Source organism: Mastigoproctus giganteus, chromosome 3 (assembly GCF_048544385.1).
Source record: "Mastigoproctus giganteus isolate SK-2022 chromosome 3, ASM4854438v1, whole genome shotgun sequence".
Taxonomy (NCBI): Eukaryota; Metazoa; Arthropoda; class Arachnida; order Uropygi; family Thelyphonidae; genus Mastigoproctus; species Mastigoproctus giganteus.
In genome coordinates this window covers 98,834,972-98,861,243 of record NC_143577.1, presented here as the reverse complement: position 1 = coordinate 98,861,243, position 26,272 = coordinate 98,834,972, and the positions used below count along the sequence as shown (strand labels likewise).

The 26,272-nt window shown below is 40.0% G+C and overlaps 1 protein-coding gene across 6 annotated transcripts in view; it reads right to left on the bottom strand.

Moving 5' to 3' along the window:
* Positions 1-18,040, bottom strand: part of LOC150088181 (rho guanine nucleotide exchange factor 10-like protein) — a 465,691-nt gene extending 447,651 nt beyond the window's left edge. For 4 of the 6 annotated variants that reach the window (XM_090369366.1, XM_090369362.1, XM_090369365.1 and 1 more), the window contains exon 1: positions 17,462-18,040. The gene's annotated coding sequence lies outside the window, so the exon portion shown is untranslated. The remainder of the gene's footprint in view (positions 1-17,461) is intronic. The other 2 variants (XM_090369363.1, XM_090369364.1) reach the window with 2 other exon arrangements.
* Between the last annotated feature and the right edge of the window lie 8,232 nt (positions 18,041-26,272).

Here is a 26,272-nt window from a genome sequence, read left to right as displayed (position 1 = left end):
TAGTATCCAATCAAATTGGTCAGACAAGACTTCCCCTTAACAAACCCATAATGTGCCTGAACTATTACTGTAGCTTGTCTAGGTGATCCTGTATCACCTCATTAACCAGTGACTCCATTATTTTCCCCAAAACAGAAGTTAAACTAACGGGTCCCTTTGCACCCCCCCTTGTGAATTGGGGATATATTTGCACTTCTCCAGTCCATGAGGACCTCCTCTGAATCTAAGGATGCTCTCATAATTATGACTAAGGATCTGCTTACTTCTCTTGCTGCCTCCTTGAACTAGATAGATTCCATCTGCCCCAAGTGTGTTTTTTACTTTTAACATCAACAATTTCTCCTCCACTCTGCTTTCAGTTATTACAAAATCACTTAGCTTACTTTTAGTTTGATAAGCTTCTGGCTTTCCTCTCCTTGAATAGCTCCTCATGTGTGAATGTAGATGCAAAATACTCATTCAGTTTATCAGCTACTTGAGCAGGATGATCAATAATTGAACCAACTATGTGAATTGGACCAATCTGGTTCATCACATTGGTCCAATCTGATGAACATGTTCGAGGTTTCCCCTCGAATACGTTGCTGTAGAAAACAATCCCCAATAAATCCACAAAAGCCTTGCTAGCATGCGAGTTAAAATCCCCCATTACAAAACATTCTGATTTACTTGGCCACTATTTCTCTACACAACTGTTAATTGCACTCATCAGAGTCATTAGGCCTAAAACACACTCCTCCTTATTTCCCTTTCCCAATTTTAGAGAAAATTCCAATTCTGCACTGCTTATATCTGTATGACACCATGTCTCTGATATCCCAACAATATCTGCCTTTGATGCCTTGATCAGCACTTCAAATTCAACACGTTTATTTACTATACTTCTAACATTGTTGTACATGCAAGTATACATGCACCTGTTCTTACTCTTAGTTAACTTAACACAGCGCATGTATTTACTTGTTCCATGATGACTCCCAGCAGCTCTTGAAATCCCCAGCAACTTGCTCTCTAGGCTGCTGTTCATTACAATAGAAGCAGTGCAAGAATCACTTTGGCCTTTGCTGGCAGCTACTGTTAATCTTTTAGTCTGTCAATCCCCCCCCAAGCTAGCATTTTTCTGGCCCACTTAACACTGCCTCAATAGCATCAGCAAATATTCTTGAACCCTTTCTATTTAAGTGTATCTCATTCCTGAAGAAGCACTCTTTTGTTAGCAAGTACAGACCACTGTGAAAAATATTCTATTCCGTGGGCCTTACTGTTGTTGTTGTTTGGATTTTAGGAGCATTGGCAACTAAGACCATATTGCTCCGGAAATATGCGGTGGTCGTTCCCTGACCTTTCCACATCCTCCATATTTGGTGGTCACGGGCTCAAACCCCAGTCTAATCAAGAAGTATGTGCTACGCACTGCTGCTCCTGCCCACCTGCTACAGAGACACCGTGAGCCTTGCACAATCTCTCCAGGACCTTGACAAGTGACAAGGCTCTTATCATATACAGTAGACCCCCGCTATTCGCGGGGGATACGTTCCTGAGAAATGCCGCGAATACCGAAAACGCGAATACTGAGTTATGGCTCCCACAGTAATAAAGGGGTTCCGTTCCAAAGTATGAAATATATAAGAAAAACTTATATAAAACTTATATAACGGAATTTTATTTTGAGTTCGGTCTTCTATCCACAGATTTAAAGCTTTTTCCATTTTTTCTAATTTAACATTACGAGTTACAGAGCGAATTTTTGAAGCAATTAGCGTGTTTTCACGGACACTATGGGGGGTTTTTGATTCCGATTTCTTGATTGATCGTACCGTTGACTCACTGATTTTATAATGTTTTGCCACTGAGGAGACACTTTCACCATTAGAAATTTTGTCTAATAACTCAATTTTATTCGATAATGTCATCACCACCTTCTTTGATCTTTTCACATTTCCCTTGTTATTCGTAGTCATATTTTTGTATGGGTTAGAAAGAACTTGTCCACAATAAAGTCACTTTCTTCCGTTAACACACTCGAAAAAGTCTGTTTTACAGAGCAAAATGGTAGATTTATCACTTTTGTAAGCACATCAATTTATAAATTGATAAATTTATTCAATTTATAAGCATATAAATTAAAAGCAAATGACGAAACCGTCCATGACAAGCGCATAACACACTGAACAAGGTTTAGCGAGAAACATCCAAGCTCGCGATTTTGTCACCGCTCTCTCCCCACCCACTGAGCTCCGTTTTGACCGGGAAAGATAATTTTAGCCACGTCCATGTTTTTTTATAGTGGAAAATGTTCATGACGCTTTAAAATTCACATTTTTTCAGGTTTCATTTTATATTAAATCAGCGACCGCGAATATGTAAAACTGCGAATAATACAGATACCACGAATAGCGAGGGTTTACTGTACTCTCTCCTATCGTATCTGGGCAGAATTGCAGACACTTTCAAATTTAACCCTAATTCACGATTTTTTTTTTTTTTTTCATCATTTACCTGTACAGTCTGTCCTCGTATAGCACGATAGTTGCGTTCCTAGAAACCCTCGTGCAATGCAAAATCGTGCAATATAAACAACAGGCCCTATGGGAAAAGTGGGGTTAGGTGCCGACCACCCAAGATTGAACACACAGTTGGAACCAAAACATTACCAAACACAATAAATAATCGGGTAATTTTAATCGTTATAAAATACTTACGTATTTTATAACGATTAAAATACGTAATAAAAATAATATTATATTATAATAAAGTATTTTTAGTATTTTTTAATACTAAAAAAGTATTTTATACGAATAAAATACGTATTTTATTCGTAAAAAATTTATTATATTAAATAAAATAGTCGTAATCAAATACTTACGTATTTTATAATACGTAATACGTAAGTCGTAATAAAATATTGCTAATGCTTTTGCTTCTATCGTAAGCAAACTTGCTTTTTGTTTGATTTTCTATCCAAAGAGATGACAGCCGTTCCATCTCTTCCAATTCTTTGTCTTAATCTAATGGATTTTAATTACACTGAGTTGTTTCCGTTATGAAAGTTGTTTTTATTTTATCTACATTCTTTGTAATTCTCGGCGTTGCCTCATTTAGGTCTGTAGCACGTGCAATATCACATGGTCTTTCATTTCGCTCAAAGCGTTTCAAAATTTCATATTTTTTCTCTATCGAAAGAAGCGGAATGGCCATAAGCCTTACGGGGGAAACCACGGTGGGCGGGAGGCCGGTGTGATTTTGGCCATAAACCGTCGTATGAGGCCACTATAAATTTTCCCGGGTAAGAATTTTTCAGCCAGTCCGCCTCTGTTTATCCATATTGCTTTTTTTTCTCTCTCTGAATCTGCAGTGTCTTCGCCAGGACGTTTCCTTTTCACACCTTTTAAGTATTTTACTAATTTTTAGGGAATAAAGCACAATTACAAAACGAGGAGGCAAGCTTGATACACATAAACAAAGCTGAGCGCGCGTGTAGCAACTGAATAAACAACACTAAAGCCCGAGATACACTATTAACACCTCACATTTTACTAAAGCACATTTCTAGGGATTACTACCATAAAACAATAAAAACATTTTCCAGTTGCGTTTCTACTAGTGGAATCTGTTATAAACTGGTAGTAAACTCGATCTAATTGCATTTGCGATTATATCGATAGCTGGAATTGTGTTGGTTTTTACGTTATTATGGTGAAATGTGTTTCCCCTTCACTGATATAAAACACATAAATACATTTTCAGAATCTCCTTCATTCCTATCGTGTTGCGTTCAGTTGGGGTCATTCCGCGTTCGACTGCCATTTCTTGTAAACACAAAGGCGAATCGTGTATAAGCGAATTCGGTTCGTGTTATATAAGATAACGTTCCCCTATTTATAAATCGTGTATGATCGAATTCGTGTAATGCAAACACGTGTTATACGAGGACTGACTGTACTTGTTAAGTAAATCTGCAGATCTCTTACTCTTAAGGTCATTAGTGGCAAAGTGTACAACAATATCATCTTTTGTGCCCTTAAAATATGATATCTGCCTTACAACATCATCTACTTTTGTCCCTGGCAGACATACCCTGGTCTTGTATCCTTTATGCACAATGTTTTCCTGTCTCCCTGACAATAGACTCAGAAACAATAACTAGCTCCTGTGGACCTAGCACATTCTGCCCTGAAGATTGCCGCTGTGTTCCTGATGCACAAAAGTGAGCTCTGGGCAGCTCAGAGCTTGAGAAGTCCCTTTTAATTCCTTTGATTGCATCTACCCTACTCTTCAAGCTCTCAGATACTCATCAGAATGTTGAATTGGCACCCAATTTCTTGACACTCTGCACCTAGCACACACACAAAGACATCCCCCTTTGCTAGATGTTGTCCTTTTCCAGAAAGTTCCACAAACATTTCACAAGTTGCACATTTTTTTAGGCTGTGATGCATTGGAGGATCGCCCCCTTCAGTTCTCTCCCAAGCCACAGCACTCCCTGCAATTTTGTGCATGTTGCTTTGCTGCTCGAGTCTGGGTCATGATTCCATTTAAGTATAATTTAATTAACAATGAAATTTAACTAGATTAATAAATTTTACTGATTAATTGATAATACTATACTAATCTAACAGATTTCTAATAGTGCTACTTATTTTGCTATTTAGTTTTACATTAAACCTTACGCAACAAAGTTTGGTATTTACGTTACGCTATTCCATTATCGTATAACAATGGCAGAAAGTTATGAACTGTAATATCTACGGACACTAAGTATTAACATTCAAAATCGCTATCTAAATTCAAATAAACCAAGGAGCTTGACTAGAGCTATAAAGATACTTATAGAAAATAATTTAGTATAACAATTAAGTCAATAAAATAACTAAATACATATAAAAACTTGGCATTCGCCGGGGCTGCAAAAATCTTGGCCAACACAGCAATAACCTCGTACCAAAGTATATGATATCAAAATTATTCTTTGCATCCAGTTCCTTTGTGACCACATCATAGTATCTAATCAAATTGGTCAGACAAGACTTACCCTTCCTTAACAAATTCATGCTGCGTCTGCACTATAACTGAAGTCTTGTCTAGATGATCCTGCAGTCCCTCTTTAACCAGTGTCCCATTAATTTCCCCAGAACAGAATTTAAACTAACAGGTCTGTAATTACTTGTGTCACCCTTTGATCCTCCTTGATGAATTGGGGTCACGTTTGCACTCCTCCAGTCCATGGGTACTTCCTCCAAGTCTAAGGAAGCTCTCATAATTATGGCTAAGAGTTTGCTTACTTCCTTTGCTGCCTCCTTTAATATAACTAGATAGATTACATCCACCACAGGTGCCTTTGTTATTTTTATCTTCAAAAATTTCTCCTCCACTTTGCTCTGAGTTATTGCAAAATCATTTAGCTCTGCCAGAGTTTAATACACCTCTGGCATTCCCCCCCCCTGAATAACTCCATGTGTAAATGCAACTTTGCCAAAGATTTCTTGTAATCTGCTTTTGCCTGCCTAAACTCCTTTGTGACTTGATTACAGATCAGCTTATATCTGACATAGCTTCTGTGTCACCTGTTTATATGTATCCAAATTTATATGTATTCCATGCATTTTTATTCTCTGTCACATGTCTCGTTAGTTCATCTGACATCCATTTAGGCCTAAACCTTGAACAATATTACTTAGTTGGCATGAAAAGCGTAGTAGCTTCCAAGATTTCTTTCAATGCTTCCCATTTTGTTGCTGTTGGTAACATCATCAGTTGGTCCCACTGTATAGAATTTAAAAAAACTGTCTCAGCCCACCATAGTCACCTTTACGAAAGCAAAAACCCTTCCCTTTATCCCTGATGGTAGTTTGTTTGTTTGTTTGTTGTTTGATTTTTAGGAGCATTAGCAACTAAGGCCATATTGCTCCGTGGATATGCGGTGGTCATTCCCTGTTCAAGCCTTCATAAGAGAATCCCATTGTTCTCTTCACCAGTCTTGCTGCCCTTCTTTGTACTCGTTCTATCAAATCTACATCTTTCCTAAAATGAGGCTTCCAGACCTGTATACAGTACTCAAGGTGTCGCCTGACCATTGCCTTATACAAGGGGATAATCACCTTGTTATCCTTGCTCTCACAATTCCTGTATAACATTGACAAGACCCCATGACCTACTGTGGCAGCCTGTCTGCATTGCTCAGAAAACTTCATATCTGACCGCACAATTATCCTAAGATTTCTTTCATTCTCCGCTACTCTGATTGTAACACCATATAATTGGTACATTTCTCTGAGGTTACTGCTACCCATATGCAATACTTCGTATTTGTCAATGTTAAACTTCAGTTGCCACTTCTCAGCCCATCTACCCAAATTTTCCAGATCCTGTTGAAGCAGCATACTGTCATTAACAACCCTGCCAACCTTCGTATCATCTGCAAACTTTGACATTAAGCTTGATATACCTTCATCAATATCATTGATAAATATACAAAACAACAAAGGGCCCAACACCAAACCCTGAGGGACACCACTAATAACATTAGCCACATAGAGCAGTACCCACTGACTGCCACTCTGTCTTCTCCCACTCAACCATCCTTTTATCCATTGTAGCAACTTGCCCTTAATGCCACTGCTCCAATTTGTACAGTAATCTTCCACGTGCAACAGTATCAAAAGCTTTCCTGAAATCCAAGTACAGTGGATTCCGGTTATTTGGGCCACCAGTTAATCGGGACAGCCAAAGTGTCTGCAATTCTGCCCAGACACGATAATAGGGAGTATATGATGAGAGCCCTGTCAATCAATTCAGCCCAGGAAAGATTGTGCAAGGCTCAAGGGGTAGAATTTTTTTCAGCCTGGTCTGTACTTGTTAACAGGAGAGAGTGCTTCTACACGGATGGGATACACTTAAATAGAAAGGGTGCAAGAATGTTTGCTGATGCTATGGAGGCAGTGTTAGGTGGGCCGGAAAACTGCTTGTTTGGGGGGGATACAAGGACTAATAGATTAACAGTAGCCACTGGCAGAGGTGAAAGTGATTCTTGCACTGCTTCTATTGGAATGAGCAGCAGCTTGGAAAATAAGATGCAAGATATTTCAGAGACTGCTGGAGTCATTGAGGTACAAGTAAACACATGGGTTGTGTTAGGTTAGCTAAGAAAAAGAACAGGTGCATGTATACTTGCATGTACACCAATGCTAGGAGTTTGGTAAATAAATTTGATGAATTTGAGGTATTGCTCAAAGCATCAAAGGCGGATATTGTTGGGATATCAGAGACGTGGTGTCACACAGATATAAGTAATGCAGAACTGGAATTTGGGGAGTACAACGTCTACAGAAAGGATAGACAGGATAGGAAGGGAGGAGGGGTTATGCTATTAGTTAAGAAACACAAAATCCGAGGAAGTGAAGCCAGTGGACATCGCTGGACAGTGCAGTGTCGGGTCAGTTTGGTGTGACATAAGCATTGGAAGATCAAAATTGAGAGTAGGAGTGTGCTATAGGCCTAATGACTCTGATGAGTATAATAAGAAACTGTACAGGGAAATAGAGTGGGCCAGTAAATCAGAGAGTCTAATAATGGGGGATTTTAATTTCCCAGATATTGACTGGAATTTGTGGGTTGGTCACTCACACACTAGCAAGGCTTTTGTGGATTTATTGGATGATTGTTTTCTAAATCAGCATGTTCGGGAGGCAACTAGAGGGAGCAATACTCTTGATTTGATTATCAGTAGTGATTCTTCATGCATTAAGAATCTGCAGATACAAAAACAACTAGGTGGCAGTGATCACAGTGTGCTGAAGTGGAATTTACTCAAAGAGGTAACTACCATCAGGGGTAAAGGGAAGGGTTATTGCTTTCGTAAAGGCAACTACGATGGTCTGACACAGTATTTAAATTCTATACAGTGGAATCAACTGATGATGTTACCAACAGCAAACTCAAAATGGGAAGCATTCAAAGAACTTAACTTGGAAGCTACTAGGCTTTACATGCCAACTAAGAAATATTGTTCAAGGTTCAGGCCTAAATGGATGTCAGATGAACTAATGAGACATATGGAAGACAAGAAAAATGCATGGGATACATATAAATTAACATGTGACACAGAAGCCTATGATAGATAAAAGTTGATCTGTAACCAAGTTACAAAGGAGGTTAGGCAGGCGAAGGCAGATTACGAAAAATCTTTGGCAAGGGATGCAAAGAAAAACAGCAAGGAGTTCTTTACTTATGTAAACTCTAGAAGAAAGGAGATGAATCAGGTTGGTCCACTTGATATCGATGGTTCAACTGTTCATGATCCTGCTCAGGTAGCTAACAAACTAAATCAATATTTTGCATCTACATTCACACACGAGGAGTTATTCAGGAAGGAAAATGCCATAGATGAAGTAAACACTGGCAGTGAGCTAGATGATCTTGTAATAATTGAGAGTAAAGTGGAGGAGAAATTGTTGAAGATAAATACAAGAAAGGCACCTGGGGTGGATGGGATCTATTCAGTTATATTAAAGGAGGCAGCAAAGGAAGTAAGCAATCCGTTAGACATAATTATGAGAGCTTCCTTGGACTCAGGGGAGGTACCCAGAGACTGGAGATGTCCAAATGTAAACCCAATTCACAAAGGAGGATCAAAGGGCGACACAAGTAATTATAGACCTGTGAGTTTAACTTCTGTTCCAGGAAAATTAATGGAAGCACTGGTTAAAGAAGCACTGCAGGATCATCTTGACAAGAATTCAGTTATAGCTCAGACACAGCATGGTTTTGTTAAGGGAAGGTCTTGTCTGACCAATTTGATTGATACTATGATGTAGTCACAAAAGAATTGGATGCATGGAATAACTTTGATATTATATATTTGGATCTTAGAAAGGTTTTGATACTGTTGCACATGGAAGACTGCTGAACAAATTGAAGCAGTGTGGCATTGGTGGCAAACTGTTGCTGTGGATAAAGGGATGGTTGAGTGGCAGAAGATAGAGAGTGGTAATTAATGGACACTGCTCATCGTGGACTAATGTTATTAGTGGAGTCCCTCAGGGTTCAGTATTGGGTCCATTATTGTTTTCTGTATTTATAAATGATATTGATGATGGTATATCAAGCTTAATGTCCAAGTTTGCAGATAATACGAAGGTTGGCAGGGTTGTCAAGTCAGACACTACTGACACTATGCTGCTGCAACAGGATCTGGAAAGGTTGAGCAGATGGACTGAGAGGTGGCAAATGAAGTTTAACATTGACAAATGTAAAGTACTACATAGGGGAAACAGCAACCTCAGAGCAACGTATCAACTCTGTGGTACTACACTGACAGTAGTAGAGAATGAAAGGGACCTGGGGGTGGTTGTGTAGGCAGATATGAAGTTCTCTGAGCAGTGCAGACGGGCTGCAAGAGTAGCTCATGGTGTATTGTCAATGATATATAGGAATTTTTCTAGCAGGGATAAGGAGGTGATTATTCCCTTGTATAAGGCAATGGCCAGGCCACACCTAGAGTACTGTATACAGGTCTGGAGGCCTCATTTCAAGAAGGATGTAGAGCTGCTGGAACGAGTACAGAGAAGGGCAACAAGATTAGTGAATGGAACAAAGGGGTGCTCTTACGAAGAAAGGCTTAGGTTTTGCAAATTACAGTGTCTGGAGACTAGACACCAGCGAGTTGACTGATAGAGGTGTATAAAGCCTTGAATGGTTTGAGCATGCTCAATGCTGATGAGATTCTTCCTCTTGCTCAGAATAATCACCTGAGAGGGCATAAATTCAAATTGAGGAAAGACAGATGTAGGATAGACGTGCGGAAATTTGCCTTTAGCCAGCGGGTGGTTGGTGTAACAGACTTCCATCCCTTGTCATGGAAGTTGATAGCCTAAATAAGTTTAAGGCTCAGCTGGACACGTATTTCGAACGAACAGAGGGGTGAAGTGGAAGTGGTTTTTTATTTATTTGTTTTATTTTTTTTTTTTTTTTGGCTGATGCTGCATCAGCTTGTTTTCTTGCATCAAATGCCTCTACTAATGCCAATGTCAGAGAGAAAAGTGGAGGAGAAATTGTGAAGTTAATCATAAAAAAGGCACCTGGGGCAGATGAAATCTATCGAGTTATATTAAAGGAGGCAGCAAAGAAAGTAAGCAAACCCTTGGCCATAATTATGAGAGCATCCTAAGATTCAGGGGAGGTCCCCTTGAACTGGAGATATGTAAATGTATCCCCAATTCACAAAGGGGGTTGAAAGGGTGACACAAATAATTACAGACCTGTTAGTTTAACTTCTGTTCCGGGGAAAATAATGCAGTCACTGGTTTAATCAACTAGACAAGATTGCAGTAATAGTTCAGACACAGCATGGGTTTGTTAAGGGAAAGACTTGTCTAACCAATTTGATTGGATACTACGATGTGGTCACAAAGGAACTGTATGCAAAAAATAAATTTGATATCATTTACTTGGATTTCAGGAAAGCTTTTGATACTGCTGCACATTTAAGACTGCTGTACAAATTGGAGCGGTATGGCATAAAAGGGCAAGTTGCTGCTATGGATAAAGGGATGGTTTAGTGGGATATGGCATAGGGTAGTAATAAATGTGCACTACTCTATGTGGACTAATGTTATTAGGGAGTTTCCCAGGGATCGATGCTGGGCCCATTGTTGTTTGTGTATTTATCAATGATATTGATGATTGTACATCAGGCTTAATGTCCAAGTTTGCAGGTGATATAAAGGTTGGAAGGTTGTTAATGACAGTATGCTACTGCAACAGGATCTAGAAAAGTTAGGCAGATGGGCTGAGAAGTGGCAACTGAGGTTTAACATTGACAGATGCAAAGTACTGCATATGGGTAGCAGTTGGTTGTTTGTTTGTTTGGGGGGTTTATAAGGTGCATGGGCGACTCTGACCATAGTTGCCAACACTCAGGGAAGTGGAGAATGAAAAAGACCTGGGGGTAATTGTGCAGTCAGATATTCGAGCCCATGACCACCAAACACAGAGGTTGCGGACAGGTCAGGAAATGGCCACCGCACATCCCCCTGGAGCAATATGGCCTTAGTTGCTAATGCTCCTAAAAACCAAAAAACTAACAAACAAAAGAAACAGCAGTCATATATGAAGTTCTCTTAGTAGGGCAGGTGGCCTGCCAGAGCAAGTAATGGATTTTTGTCAATGATATATAGGAATTTTGCTAACAGAGAAATAAGATGATTATCTCTTTGTGTAATGCAATGGTCAGGCCACACCTTGAGTACTGTGTACAGGTCTGGATGGCTCATTTTAAGAAGGATGTAGAGTTGCTAGAACAAGTATAGTGGCAAGAAGATTGGTTGGAGGAACAAAGGGGTGCTCTTACAAAGAGAGGCTTAAGTTCTGCAAGTTGCAGCATCTGGAGACTAAGCACCTGCGAGGTGATCTGATCAAGGTGTATAAGGCCTTGAATGGTTTAAACAGGCTCAACGCCAATGGGATACTTCCGCTTGCTGAAATTAAGAATCTGAGGGTGCATAGATTCAAATTGAGGACAGAAAGTTGTAGAATCGATGTATGGAAGTTTGCCTTTAGCCAGTGGGTATTTGATTGGTGGAAGACTTCCATCTGTTGTTGTGTAAGTTGATAGCTTAAATAAATTTAAGGCTAAACTAGACAAACATTTGGAGTGACCAGATGGGTGAAATGGAAAGTGGGGGTTTTTTTTTTTTTTGGTTTTTTTTTTGGCTTATACTGTATAAGCTTGCTTCTTGCATCATATGCTTCAACTAATGCTAATGTTAATATGAAAATAGCAGTCTGAACAGAGACCAAAAGGGTTGGGTAAACTAACTATTGATGGCATTTTTTTTTCTTCAAATAACACAGCAGGTGGTTGGTTGGTGGAACAGACTTCCATCCCTTGTCGTGGAAGTTGATAGCATAAATAAGTTTAAGGCTCAGCTGGACAGGTATTTCGAATGAACAGAGGGGTGAAGTGGAAGTGGTTATTTTTTATTTATTTATTTTTTTTTTTTTTGGCTGATGCTGCATAAGCTTGCTTTCTTTCATCAAATGCTAATGTGAAGTGGGTAAAAGGTGGGGTTTTTTTTTTTTTTTGCTGATGATATATAATCTTGCTTCCTTGCACCATTTTGCATTCAGAAACATATCTAACTATAATAGTTCAAAACTTTTCCTGAATTCATATTATCCAAATGCATAAGAAATGATCTATGCATGGCAGCATGCATTGCACCACACTTCAAAGAGAAACTCACTTTAATTTCCTAACAAATGGATTAGCAGATATAGCCTGATGAAGTGGGTTTTCTGCTTTTTGGGCAGGACTAAAGAAATATTTTACCAGAAAAAAGCCAATAACTATTCTGGAGAAAACTGTCAGTGATAAGAGCAGTGTTCAGGCATATCTTTTTTTTCACATTCTGTGGAAAACCTAGTGGTTATATTCTAGACAATTGGTACCCAAGTTGTGATTTAAATGTGTAAAATAAATAATTTAATCATGCAGTGTTTGTAATAAATTACAAACACTGCATGATTAAATACAGTATTATGTCCCGTAGTACTCCAACCATTTTTAAAAATAAATAAAGATTCTCAAACCATCCTGTATATATATATGTATGGATGCATACATATAAATTCCTGTTTTAGGCATTGTAGTAGTATAAGAATTTTTAGAATTTGTGTTCAGAGGAAGAAAAGTTATGGGTTCGGTACAGTGAGACACCAGTGCACCTGCTCCAGTGTAAAGAACTGTGGAGTGAGGTGGACAAAAGCGTAGGAGGGCTTTTTAAAACATTTTATACAAAATTGGGAAAACAAAAGCATGGCTAACATGTGGAGCAGTTTTGAAAATATGACAAATATGTAGAATGTATGGTACCTGCACTCCAACGGGCACTAAGCAGCTATAGCCAAGAGGGGGTAGTACAATAATATAAAATACACTTTTAGATCATAAACAATTTTTAATTAATTAATAAATAAATGACTTTTTTGTATAAGGTGCAGTGAGTTAAATAAAAATGAATGTAATAATATTATGTAAGAGTATGAGGTTAAAAGAATTGCAACTAATAGCACAGAAAAGATTAAAAAAAAAAAAAAATATATATATATATATATACACACACATATATATAAATAAATAAATGATTATAAACCAAGATACATATTATCTTATCAAGAACCCACAACATGACCATGGTTTATGCAAGCACAAAGTATTTTGATTAGCCAGACAGTTTTGTGCAAGTTTGGCTAAATTTCTTACAAAATTATTGAATTTTAAATTTAGTAACATTTTCTATTTTAAATTTAGTAAATCTAAACTGGATGGCAGTGGCTTATATATATATATATATATATACAGGGTGATTCACTACCAGTGCGACAAACTTGCAGGAGGTGTAGGGGGCACACAGATGAATCGGAATCACATAGCATTGCAGGGTCCGAATTGCCTTCGTCATGCGGTAGAGGACGTTGAACGGGAAGTCGCGTGAACAGCGATCCCACTGGAAGTCAGCATTTGCGAACCATTTCTGTTGAAGAAACCAAGTAGCAAAAGTCCTCCAGAGTGGATAATCCACAGGCTCCAATGATTGGACGCATTGCAGATGGTATGAACTCATTTGGTTTGTTGACAGTATCCTCCATACAGTGGATTGGGAAATACCCAGTCGTTGTCCTATCGCTCGAGAATCGACCAGTCTCACGTAACCTTCTGTGCACACGTGCAAAAATCGTATGATGAGGAGCACGTCTGTGCGGGAAACGTTCCTGGTACAAGCACACAACGACGTGCCCGTTACAGTCCGCAGCTCCATACGCGAGGTGCATGTCAGCCAGTTCAATGTTTGAATACTTGTCCATCCTACTGCCTTGGGAACCGGTTCACAAATGCTGACTTCCAGCGGGATCGCTGTTCACACGTCCTCTACCGCATGACGAAGGCATTTCGGACCCTGCAATGCTATGTGATTCCGATTCGTCTTTGTGCCCCCTACACCTCCTGCAAGTTTGTCGCACTGGTAGTGAATTACCCTGTATATGTTGTTTTTTGTTGTAGTGTTTCACGTGCATTAGTGATTAAAACTATATTGTACCATATCTACAATGTGGTCTGAATCACTGATGCACTGTGCAAGTGCATGTGCTCGTAGGCCAATTTACATGTTGTGCGGGCTAAAAAAAACCAGAATAACTTACACAGAAAAACATTCGGCTGAAATCTATTATTTGGGTATCCCTTGTTGCCGTGCAGTGGGTGTGGTCGAGTTCTGTGATTGGGTGATTATTATGAATACATAATTTTTGTTTCTAATTGTTTGATTGGGTGTGAATTCAATTTGGTTTGGAGGGAAGTGCAAAGTCATCATTTGCATGTGTATCATTATAATTTGTTCGTCACCATTGTCCTGGGCCTGTCAGTATTTTTTGTGCTACCTTTTGCTTGTGGTGTTTGGTGTTGTTTTGTGGCTTTTGGTACTGTGTTGTGCCATTTTGGATATTGTTCTCTGCTGCCATCACATATTATTTTCCTTTTTTTTTTTATTTGTTCCTTGTTTAGTCTCACTGGAGAGAGTGACTGTGAAATTGTATAGTTTGTAAAAGGATAGTTGTAAGGCTGTGATAGAATGGTGTACGAGTATCAATTTGATTTCTTCTGCATACAAGTGTTTTCAATGTGGATGTTCGATGAGATTGGCCGCACAAAAGGAAATTAAGGATGGTTTTGAATGGGTGTGTAGGAGGAAAGGGGCCAATGCTCATCATGTTAAAAGTTCTATTCGAAAGGGATTGTTGATTTCTGAAAGGAGGTGCTTCTTACCTATTTTTGGGTTTTGAAGACATCTGTGAATTTGTTATGCGTGAGATGAGTGTTAATCAAGCCATGGTGTGTGACTGGAAGAGTTTTTGTAGAGGTATGTGTGTAAAAGAGAGTAGTATGATTTGTGGCGTGGGTATGATTGTTGAAACTGATGAGAGCAAGTTTGGTAAAAGGAAGTAGAAGAGGTAAAATAGTGAATGAGCATCGGGTGTTTGGTAGGGGTTGAACAAGGGACATCAGTGTTTTTTCAGGGTTGTTGAAAATCGGAGTAAAGCAGTCTTCGTAGACATCATTAAGGCTTCATTAAGACACCATTTTACCCAGTACTACCACATACAGTATCGGATTATTGTGATTCAAGTCTTGTGATTCAGCATATAGCTGGGTTTTTTTTTCAGGAGCATTAGCAACTAAGGCCATATTGCTCAGAGGATATGCGGTGGTCACTCCCTGACCTCTCCACATCCTCCGTATTATTATTATTAATTAATAATACGGAGGATGTTATTAATACTTTAAGTATGGTGCAAGGAAGTCTGAGGCTTATGCTGCACCAGGAAAAAAAAAAGTTCCCAAGTTACCCTGGGAACTTAAAACTTTTTTAGAATGATGATATCCAGCTCGGGATCCTGGGTGCACCAAGCCCATATTCACCAGATGTGAGCCCCCGGGGTTGTTTCATATAGCTGTTAACCACTCGCTTCTCTTCAGCAATCCTGAAACTGGTGCAAACACCAACAGTATAGAGGGTATGTGGAGTGCTATTAAACAGCAACTGCCAGCAAGAACAGTTGATGATCGGTTTGACTCCTACCTCACAGAGTTTATGTGATGGCATAGGCATTCTGGCAGCAGTGAACTAACCAGGGATTATATTAATGGAATTTGTGAAGTGTACTGGCTAGCATCCCTCTCCCCCCATACTTCTCCTTCAACCCATGCACGGTACTAAGTACTATAGGTTTTGATACCTTTCGTGTTTGGGGTTTTCATAAAAAAAAAAAAAAAAAAAGTGAGAATTGATGAGGTGAGTTTTATTTGTATTCAAGTAGTTATATTTGTTTAGTGAAAAAAGGTTATGTTTTTACGCAACTTCGGGAGAGATTCAAGCAAAAAATGGTCATGGCCACAGCTAGAAGTCGTGTTTTCTTTGTATTGAATTTAGAATTATATTGAATTTAGTTTTGTTTAGTGAAAAACGGTTAGGTTTTTACAGGCCTTCAGGAGGGAATTCAAGCAAAAAAGCAGTCATTTGTCACGGCTAGGAGTCATAAGGTGTTTTCTTTGTACTGAAGTTATTTTTGTTTAGTAACAAAAGGTTAGGTTTTTATGCGACTTAACTGTGAATTTGTTATGCGTGAGATATTCAAGCAAAAAATGAAGTTGTTTTTGAAAATTTGTATTTATTTTCACTTTAGTTCCATATTGCTGTTTCTCATTTTCTTTATTTAGCTGCAACATATTCTGATGTCATGTGACTTTGCCGTATGACATGCAGTCCAGTTGGGTTGGGGGGGGAAGCAGTGAGTGGCACCTGCCAATCACTGCTTTCTTCCTGTCAAAGTATGGAGGGGTACCTAAGATCTGAATTTCCACCAAACATTCTCTGCCTGATTTTAGCTAAATACAACCCTGATTGAAGAAGCCTATATAAATTCCTTCAGTCTACAACAGAACTTGAACCCAGACCTCCCTAAACAAATAACAATTGGGCACTGCATACTAAACCATAAAAATGGCAGTAATCAATTAAATTGCAATTTTTTGGCAGTTCATGTCTCATTACCTTGTCCTCATAAAAGGTGTCCATCACTGCTTAGAGCAGGTACAATCCATTCAAGATAGTGAGAAGCAGTTTAGCCATGTGACTATTACACAAATGATATTATGACGTTATATAATTCTTAAATGGTCTAGTTTTAAACATTTCAGTAGTACGTCACAAATATCTGCATTGGGTTGAACTGCGTAAATTGTCCTTTAACCACTTTTATATACAAATCAGTTAAATCCTTAAGCTTCCCAGGGTATTACTATTTACATACAACCAGCAAGTGGCTTTTACATTAAATCTAAAGTATTTATTCATTAATAAAGCCAACCTGTATTAGAACCTGCACTGCTGTTTGATTTCATAAAAGATTATGTATAAAAAAGAATTTCAGTTCAATTATTACACCTAAGCTGAAAGCTTTGGGAGAGATGTGATGACCATTAAGCAGTGAAAGTGATATGAAATTATGTTATCTACACCAAGAAATTATAGCTTCGCGTATAATACTTAACCTACAACCGACAAGAAAATGAGAGGAGTTCTATTCATGAATAAAATGTCTATTAATACAGTGATACAGTTGGTAGATCAAATATGCCTATGCTAACTAACATTCACTTAGAGGGAAACTGCAAAGAAACAGAACCACAGTTAAATAATAAAATTACTATTCCAAGCACTAGAAACTTTTGTAATTGTTAGAATACCTTTCTTTTATTTACAAAATAATAAATATAGAAATAGTTGGCTATAACTAGTTCCATTAAAACATAAAATGGGCAGCTCATATTGCCTTGTCAGAGGCTACTCCCACGCACAAAATGTCAATAATAAATTTCGAACCACTGAAATCATTCCTCACATACCTACATCTTGCATTCCTTCATTTCGTATATCCTCTGTAACGTCAGGAAACATTCCAATGCAGCAATAGTTGCATATATAAACATTCTCTTTTTTCAAAATACAAAAGCTTCGTAATACAACTAATTTAATGCGGTTAAATACACTTATAAACAAGGAAAACACAAAACTGAAAGCAAAATATGGATAATATAAGTACGTTTCTGACATTCAGCCGCCTTCACTGTACTTCACAGAGTAAAGAATATCAGTATATGATTTCCTGATCATATCGGCGATTTTATCACGACCTAAGCAGCCCCCACATGCTTAGTGCTTACACAATCTAAACACACCTTGACAGCACAAGTACATGATACATTGGACTGCACATACTAAGTTCTCTCAAGATTCTTTGTCACAGAAAGAACTGCTGTTACTGGATGACCCATCAGTCTTAACCAATAGCAAAAGCTGATACACGCATATAATCTAAGGGCATATCCCACTCTCACAAAAAAACCAGGTGCTTTGCAATCTATGGGACGAACGCATATGTTATGTCGATGACTGATCTTTCCTATTTGCCAACGGAATTTAATAAAAACATTTGCTTTGCAGAGACAAACGCATCAAAGTTCTATAAATAATCACCAGGTTTCTATGCTTACTCTGTATTCTGAAAATATTGTTATTATTATCAGAGAAATAATTTTTGATAACATTTTAAACCGCAGTCTTTCTAAAGTGTGTGAGTATATGTGTTAATTGAGAGAAAAGGAAAATAAGGCCACGAGGCGTCAGCATACTGTAATGGTATGTATTCTTTGACTAGTTTGTCTGCTTCCTGGACAAAAAAAAAAAAAAACCCAGTTTCCGGCAACAGGTCATTTACAAACATTACTTTACCATTTAACTAAAGAAGTTAAATGGTAAAATTTTAAAATAATCGAATTTATAAATAAAATCAATATCAGTTTATTGCTCATAATAATGTATACAAAGCTAATGGAGCCAATCAGTTAAACTCACTAATACATGATCGTGCATAACAAGCTTATGTATGCAAGCATATGAACAAATTATTATTATTATTATTATTATTATTAATAGCCATATAGCGCAAGGAAGCCTGAGGCTTATGCTGTATCAGCCAAAAAAAAAAAAAAAAGAAATATCTGAATTACCCTGAGAGACAGAGAGAGAGAGAGAAAATGAAAGTCAGCAGTAGAAGGGAAGGGAATCACCAAGAAAGAGAAGAATGATGATATCCAGCTCAGGAGGACCCTGGGTGTGCCAAGCCCATACTCACCAGATGAGAGCCCATGGAGTTAGAAAAATTTCAGCAAAGAACAGTGGAGGAACTAGGGGTGCCCCATGGACTAAATTCGAAGTTTACCCCAGGAAGCTGACCAAAAGTCTGAGAGCCTAGAATAAAAGGAGTCATTGTGCTGAAATTGATATTATTATTTTACGGCATGTTATTAACACCTATAATCAGCAGGAGGCCTTCGCGAGGGTGTATGGGATGCACTGCACTTGGGTGTTAACATTAAAGGGGCGCCTGAAAACCTGAACCTTACATACATATATGAAGAAAAGTTTAAAGGGGGTGCCAAATTTCAATTGGCAGGTGCCACATACCTGGTTATAATAAACAACCCTTTTGGTGTGCCATATTTCACAATTCTCAAGTGTTTAAATTATTACCAGGAGATGTACACTGATGAGCCAAAACATTATGACCACCTACCTAATGTGATGTTAGTCCTCCACGTGCAGAAAAAACAGCTCGTACCCAGCGAGACATGGACACTACAAGATTTCTAAATGTGTCATGTGGTATCTGGTATCAACACGTAACCAGCAGATCCTTTAACTCCTGCAAGGTCCATGGTTGAGACGCCACAGATCAGAGTTGCTGTTCCAACACAAACCCAGATGCTCGATGGGATTGATGTCAGCGGAATTCGGACGCCAGAGCAATACCTGGAAGTCTTCCTCATGTTCTGCGAACCAGTCTTGACCAATCCAGGTGGTGTGGCATGCACATTATCCTGCTGAAAGACAGCACTGCCAGAGGGGAAGACCATTGCCATGAAAGGGTGTACCTGGTCAGCAATGATGTTTAGGTATGTGTACTTATGTGGCCTGTTTGTAGTGGCTCCAGGACGTGGGTCCATCTCCGCAAATTGTCTCTGTCTTGGCTACAGAATCTGTGTAAACATGGCCTGAAATGTGAGCAGCCAACACATGCGCAACTGCTGCCTGATGCCCATCCCAAGGCACGTGGAGTCAGACTTTATCTACTATCTGCGCCTCAGTAGTTCCCTAAAATTCCGCATCCACTGAAGGTAGTGCAATACCAGTAGATGCCAGCAATCCCGTACTCAGGATGCCCAGTCCTGAGTACCATCAGAACGAAAAAGAAAATAATAAATAAAATAAAATAAAAAATAAGAATAATAATAAAAATAAAATAATAAATAAATTAGAGGTGTATAAAGCCTTGAATGGTTTGAGCATGCTCAATGCTAATGGGATTCTTCCTCTCGCACAGAATAATCACCAGAGAGGGCATAAATTCAAATTGAGGAAAGACAGATGTAGGATAGACGTGCGGAAATTTGCCTTTAGCCAGCTGGTGGTTGGTTGGTGGAACAGACTTCCATCCCTTGTCGTGGAAGTTGATAGCCTAAATAAGTTTAAGGCTCAGCTGGACAGGTATTTTGAACGAACAGAGGGGTGAAGTGGAAGTGGGTTTTTTTTTTTTTTTTTTGGCTGATGCTGCATAAGCTTGCTTTCTTGCATCAAATGCTTCTACTAATGCTAAAATGCTCATGCTAATGCTAATAAATAATAATAAAAAAACACCAGTGGTTCACATCACTGAACAACATCAGAAATCAAAAGAATTCAAGTCCAGGATGACTGGCAGGTGACAAGGAACAGTTCAGCAAGAGCTTGTTAAATTATCCAGTGTGGTGAAGCATCTGCATTGTTCTGCTCAAAACGTCGTTGGTAAAGATTTGAAGGGCTTGAAAGTAGTCTCATTTTCAATTAAGATGTTTAGGTGGACATGTGTATATGTAAAGGGCAGCTCCTAGAACGTTTGTTCAACTCCGCCTCATATCTCTGTGAAGAACAGTATCACTACAAGTGGGCCAGATATGTGTGTGACGTAGGCTTGTGTGTATTATTTGTGTGTTCTGTTGTTGTGTCTGGCCACTTGGCTACCCAGAAACATCAGTCACCTGGACAGATGATTCTGGGTACTCATCCACACCACGGGAAGGTGTACCAGTACATGTAAAGCATGTACTGTCTCAAGAGAGACTCTGACCCACCTGATGTTGTCAGAAGGTAGGCCAGGATCCTCTGGGGGCCCATTCCAGGGGGGAAAAAACGATCACCCATGGTGCTGGATATGGAAAATAAATGAATAAAAATGAATTAATAAATGAAGCAGAAGGAAATAAAATAAAACATGTATGACAAAAATATTACAAAAAATAAATTAAAATAATAATAATAATAATGATAATAATAATAATAATAATAAATAAAATAAAAATAAGTAAACTGTAAGAAGGGGTGGTGCTGCTAAAAAAATAAATAAATAAATTAGTAAACAAAACAAAAAAAAAAAGAAAGAAGTGATTCTGCTAAAAAAAATTTATACTAATAAATAAATACATAAAAGAAAGAAAGTAGTGATGCTGCTAAAAAAACGAGAAAGAAAAGCAGTTAATTTTGTCAGCGGGCCGAGGAAAAATTTCACTTCTTGAGGATTTGAGTTTATATATTATTAAAGGAAATCTAACTAGCTATGCATCAGCAGGACCATTGTGCTGTATCCTATTGAGATCTGTCAACACTGAATGCCTTCGAAGAATACATTCGAAGAGTGGTACAGCGAAAATCTGAAGAATCAGATATGACTTCGAGCTTTGAAGCAGAGACGACTCCTGTCCTGGTTGAAAATTAGTAAGTGCATGAAGAGGAAGTCGGAGATCATCAGATGTCAAGCGGCATCGGGGGTTCCCCCCATCTCCGCGTAGTTTATATTGCCAGGTGATACAGTACATTGTAAAGACCAGAGATTTAAAAGTGTGTGGATCTTGGGGTGTGTAATGTCATGTACCGTTGTTCTGGCCATTTAGCCTCCAGACCTCTGCTGAGGCCCACATTGCCCACACTTCGCCCTGGGGAGGCAGACCAGGTACCCAGTAGTTAGTTTACTCTGGCCGGTCCTACCACCTAGTTTCCTGAGATTTCAGAGACGAGGACCTAAAAAAAAAAAAAAAAAAAATTAATTCGTTCGATTGCGTAGGGAGAGCGATTGAAGTGTGAAAGGCCGAAAAGGTGGGCGAGAGTGATTTGGATAAAGTTAGATTTTGACGTGTGGGCGTACGCTAGCTTGCAGATAGAGAAGGTGGGGAGATTGAAGGCAGAGGGGAGAAAGACAGAAGTGTGGGGTCGATAATGAAGGCGACTCCACTCAGATGTCAGTGAGGCATGCCCATGCCCCACCAGAGGGAAGGAAGGGGTGGCGAATAGGGGGAGACAGGGGGACCGTCATTCCCCCTTTCTGCCAGGGAGGGGAGAGACAGTGAGCCAGGAAAGAGAGCTGACTCAGATCACCAGTATGGCTCTGCAGTAGCATTTCTGATATTTGTTATATCATGGGTAGAAATGTCCAGGAAGGTTCCAGCGCCAGGGCTGGCTGTCCATTCAGTGCATATGTCATTCCCAGGATCAGGTCTCATCGAGGGTAATTTTGGTCAGCTAGGTTTCCAGCTGAGCTCAATGCTTGCTAGTTATCTATCCGGTGCAGATTTTCACTTACGATGCCACTGTATCATGCCAGCGTTTTAGTAATTTCTAGAAAGCAGCTCCATCTTGGGTAGTTGTCATATCTAAATGTCCATATGGACAGTGTCTTTGCCAGTTGTCCGATCCGTGGATTTCAAGTTCGGGAAAGACTTTAAGTTCTGTCTCTTCTATCTTTTAGCCATTCCTGGGGTGTGGTTTCTTCCAGATAGATGAGTCTTAATAGGCGGGTATCCGTATGATCGAGCTTCTCTCTGGGTCTGGTGAGGAGCGGAGATTACGGTGTTCGCGGTTGCCTTGATTGTGGTACAGGGAAGGTCCTTCTTCTGCCGAAGAGGTCTTGCGCGTATTTGGTCAAAGCTTTGTAGCTGTATTAATGTTCCAGTACACGGTCCTCCTGATTTAGTAAAATATATTGGGTCTCTGTAATTAGATGGCAGCATATGTCGTTGTATAAATGACAGTGGCGCATCAGGTGCTCCCACGTTTCTGTCTGTCCACAGTGGCAAAGAGGTTTGTCGATCAGTGCAAAATCTGATAGTTTCTGTCTGATGGCATCCTGGCTGGTGAGCAAGTATGTGGTTAGTAGTCCTGGGGAAAGCCAGTGCGGATATGTTGGGAATACAGAGTGTACTTTTGGCACGAATTTTTGGGTATTTGAACCCTTTGGTGAATTTTCCCAGCGTGTTTGCCAAGTTTGTTGGAGGTGCAGGATTAGTCTCTTCTTTTCTGTTTTGGTTTCATTTGTCAGATCTATCGTGAAGTTCTGGCAGGTAGCAGTTTGGCCTTTGGAGAGATGGTAGAGGAGTCCACATCGAACGACTTCCAAGTCCAGGGGAAGGGCGCCCATGAGAACCTGGCGTGCGTGGGTGCTGACTGTATTGCAGGCTCTGGATATAGTGAACAGGATGTATCGTTGAGTTGTTTCTAGCTTTCTTCTGTTTGTTGTGGTTGTTGCTTTTGGATACCAGACTCCCGATGCATATAGGATGACTGGCAGGAAGATCGTTTTGTGGTAAAGCGCGAGGGTCTTCTTTCTCAGGTCCCAGTCCTTGCAAGTAATTCTTGTGAAGAGAGAGGAATATTTTCTAATTTTGTTCTGGATATAGTTAATGCGGGGTGTGAAGGATACGTTCTTGTCTAAGATGACATCGAGATACTTTAATTCTGTTGTTAGTTTGACTGTGGTTCCCTGAACTTTTATTTGGGGAGGCCTCCTGATGTCCAAAGTTCCCCGAAGTAGTATTGAACTTGTCTTTGTTAGGGATATTATTATTATTTTAGGGTTGACCGTAAATTAAATACATTAACCCGTATTTGTGTCTGTAAATTGCGTATGTTCTATGGTCGATTTGCCTGTTTTGCTGGACGAAAAACCTTGCTATCTACGCCTGAGACCGACTAACTCAGCCACGGAGTGAAAAAAGCCCATTAAAATTCCTCGAGTCATTGACGGGATTCGAACCCAGGCCTTTTCCACCCAGTGTGAGGAGGACGGTGACGATACCACTGTGCTACACGTGCAGACCTCTTGTTGGGGTTATTGTAAGATTGTTTTGACTGGCCCATTGTTGTAAAGCAGCAAGCGCCCGGCTTGCAGTGTATTCTCATTGAACTCTACTGTCCTCGACGAGCATCAGGACAAGGTCGTCTGCGTAGGCCTGTGTCTTAGCATTCCCAATATCAAGGTTTAAGAAGCCGTCCAGGACCACATTCCAGAGAAGTAGGCCTAGGACAGAGCCTTGTAGGCATCATTCTATGTACTGATCTTGAGACTGAGCAGTACATAGAATGATGCCTATGTACTGATCTTGAGACTGAGCAGAATGGGGCTGTGACAGTGATGGATCTATTTTACAGGTAGATAACAATGCATTTATAAAGATTGATTAGCAGGTAAGCCTCCCGGAGCCTGCCGAGGAAGCTTGGCCACCAGAGGTTATCAAATGTTCTGGCAAAATCCGCTGCTATGACAAGAAAGTATTTTCTGTTTGTTGCTGTGGCTGCTTTGATATTCTCCAGGGCATCAATAGTTGAGTGTCCTCTCCGGAAACAGTACTGGTTTGGCGTTTGGAGTCCTCAGTTAGTGTAGTGAGTTTCAATCCTGCTCTGCAATAGGTGATCCAGGAACTTGCTTAACACTGTCAGTAGTGCTATGGGTCGATAGTACCCCGGGAGGTCCAGCCGCTTTGTAGGGTTTTTTAAGACAAGGCGGAGCGCTGCCACCCTCCATGCGAAGGGGAAGTATCCTTCTTTTAAGCATCTGTTGAAAAGGTTTAGTATTTGATCGGGAATGGCCTCAGCAGCCTTTTTTAGGTAGGTGGTAGATGTTTAGGTAAAGTGTAAAGTGTATGTAGGATCAAACGGCACGAGAGGTTCCCCCATCTCCGCATAGTTTACTTTGTGTGGTGATACAGTTCACTGTAAAGGCCAAAGATTTAAAAGTGTATGGATCTTGAAATTTGTCTGGTGTCATGTACCGTTGTTCTTCTGGCCATTTAGCCACCAGGCCCCTGCTGAGGCCCGACGTTGCCCCACTTTCGCCCCGTGCAGGAAGACCAGGTACTTAGTAATTTGCATTTACTCTGGCAAGTCCTGCCACCTATTTTCCTGAGATTTCAATGGCAAGAACCTAAAAAAAAAAAAAATAAATAAAATAAAAATAAAATAATTTTTGCACTTTGTATATTGATCACATACATGTTTGCCGGTTTGAAGGGGTTGCATTTGAGAATTTAATGGCCGAGGAATGGGCGAAATAATTTAAAGAAGCTAGAATTTTGGTGTGGGTCTTGCGCTGGCATACAGATAGAGAAGGAAGAGACTGAAGGCTGGGGGAAATAGCTAGGAAAGACTGGGGTCAAAAGAGTAGATAACCCCAGCATGTGCCAGTGGGGCATGCCCATGCCCCACCAGAGAGAAAGATGTGGGATGGCAGGGGAGAGGCAACAAAAAGGCTGTCGCCTACCCCTCTGCCAGGGGAGGGAGGAAAATGTGCTGAACAAGGGAGCTGCCACAAGTCCCTGTATGGCCTGGCAGCTGCATGTCTGCTTGAGTCAGGTCCTTGGTTGGGTCCTAGTTGTCCAATCCAGGTGTAGGTTACTGTCTGTGGTTGTCACTTGGCAGCAGAACAGGTGCCTTAGTCAAGTCCGTAGTTGTGGGTATTTAGTCGTCTGTTGTTACTTATGTCTCTGTCTGGAGTCATGGTCATTAGTTGTTGGATCCGAGTTTGTCGAGTCCGGGTGTAGGATCGTGTCCGTAGTTGTCACCAGGACAGGCCCATTGGTCAGGTCTGTGGTTGCGGGTGTTTGGTCCAGTATGTGATTACTTCAGTTTATGCTGTTTCTTCCTGGGATGCAATCCCTTTCTGGATTGTCTTGATGGTGACTGTTAATGCACCTTATATGGTTGTTTGCAAAGTCATATATTGTGGGCCTGAGAATCGCTATTGTGGCTGTGGGGGCAGAAGAGTATGCCTTCTTTCAAAAAGATCTTGTGCAAAGTTTGCCAGTGCTTTGTAGCTGTGCTCCGCCTCCAGTAAGTGTTCCTCTTGATTATCTGGTACATAATGTAATTCTGTAATTAGTCGGCATCGGAGGTCTTCATAAAGCTTGCAGTTATACATTAAATGCTCCCACGTTTCCACAAAGCCACAATGACAGAGGTGAGTGTTGCTCAGTCCAAAGGTCATCAGTTTGAATCTGATGGTGCCGTGGCCAGTTAGGAGGTACGTGGCCAGCGATCCGGGCGAGAGCCAGCTTTGGTATTTTGGGTATACCGCCGAGACAGTTGGGAGGAATTTTCGCGTTATTTGCCCTTTTGTTGAGTTTTGCCACCGTGTTTGCCAGGTTTGCCGGAGATGTATAGTTAGTCTTCTTTTCTCTATTTTCGGTTCGCTGGCTACATTTAATGTGAAATTTAGGCAGGTATCCGGTATGCCTCTGGTTAGACTGTAGAGGAGTCCACTTCTTATCACTTCCAGGTCCAAAGGGAGGGCACCC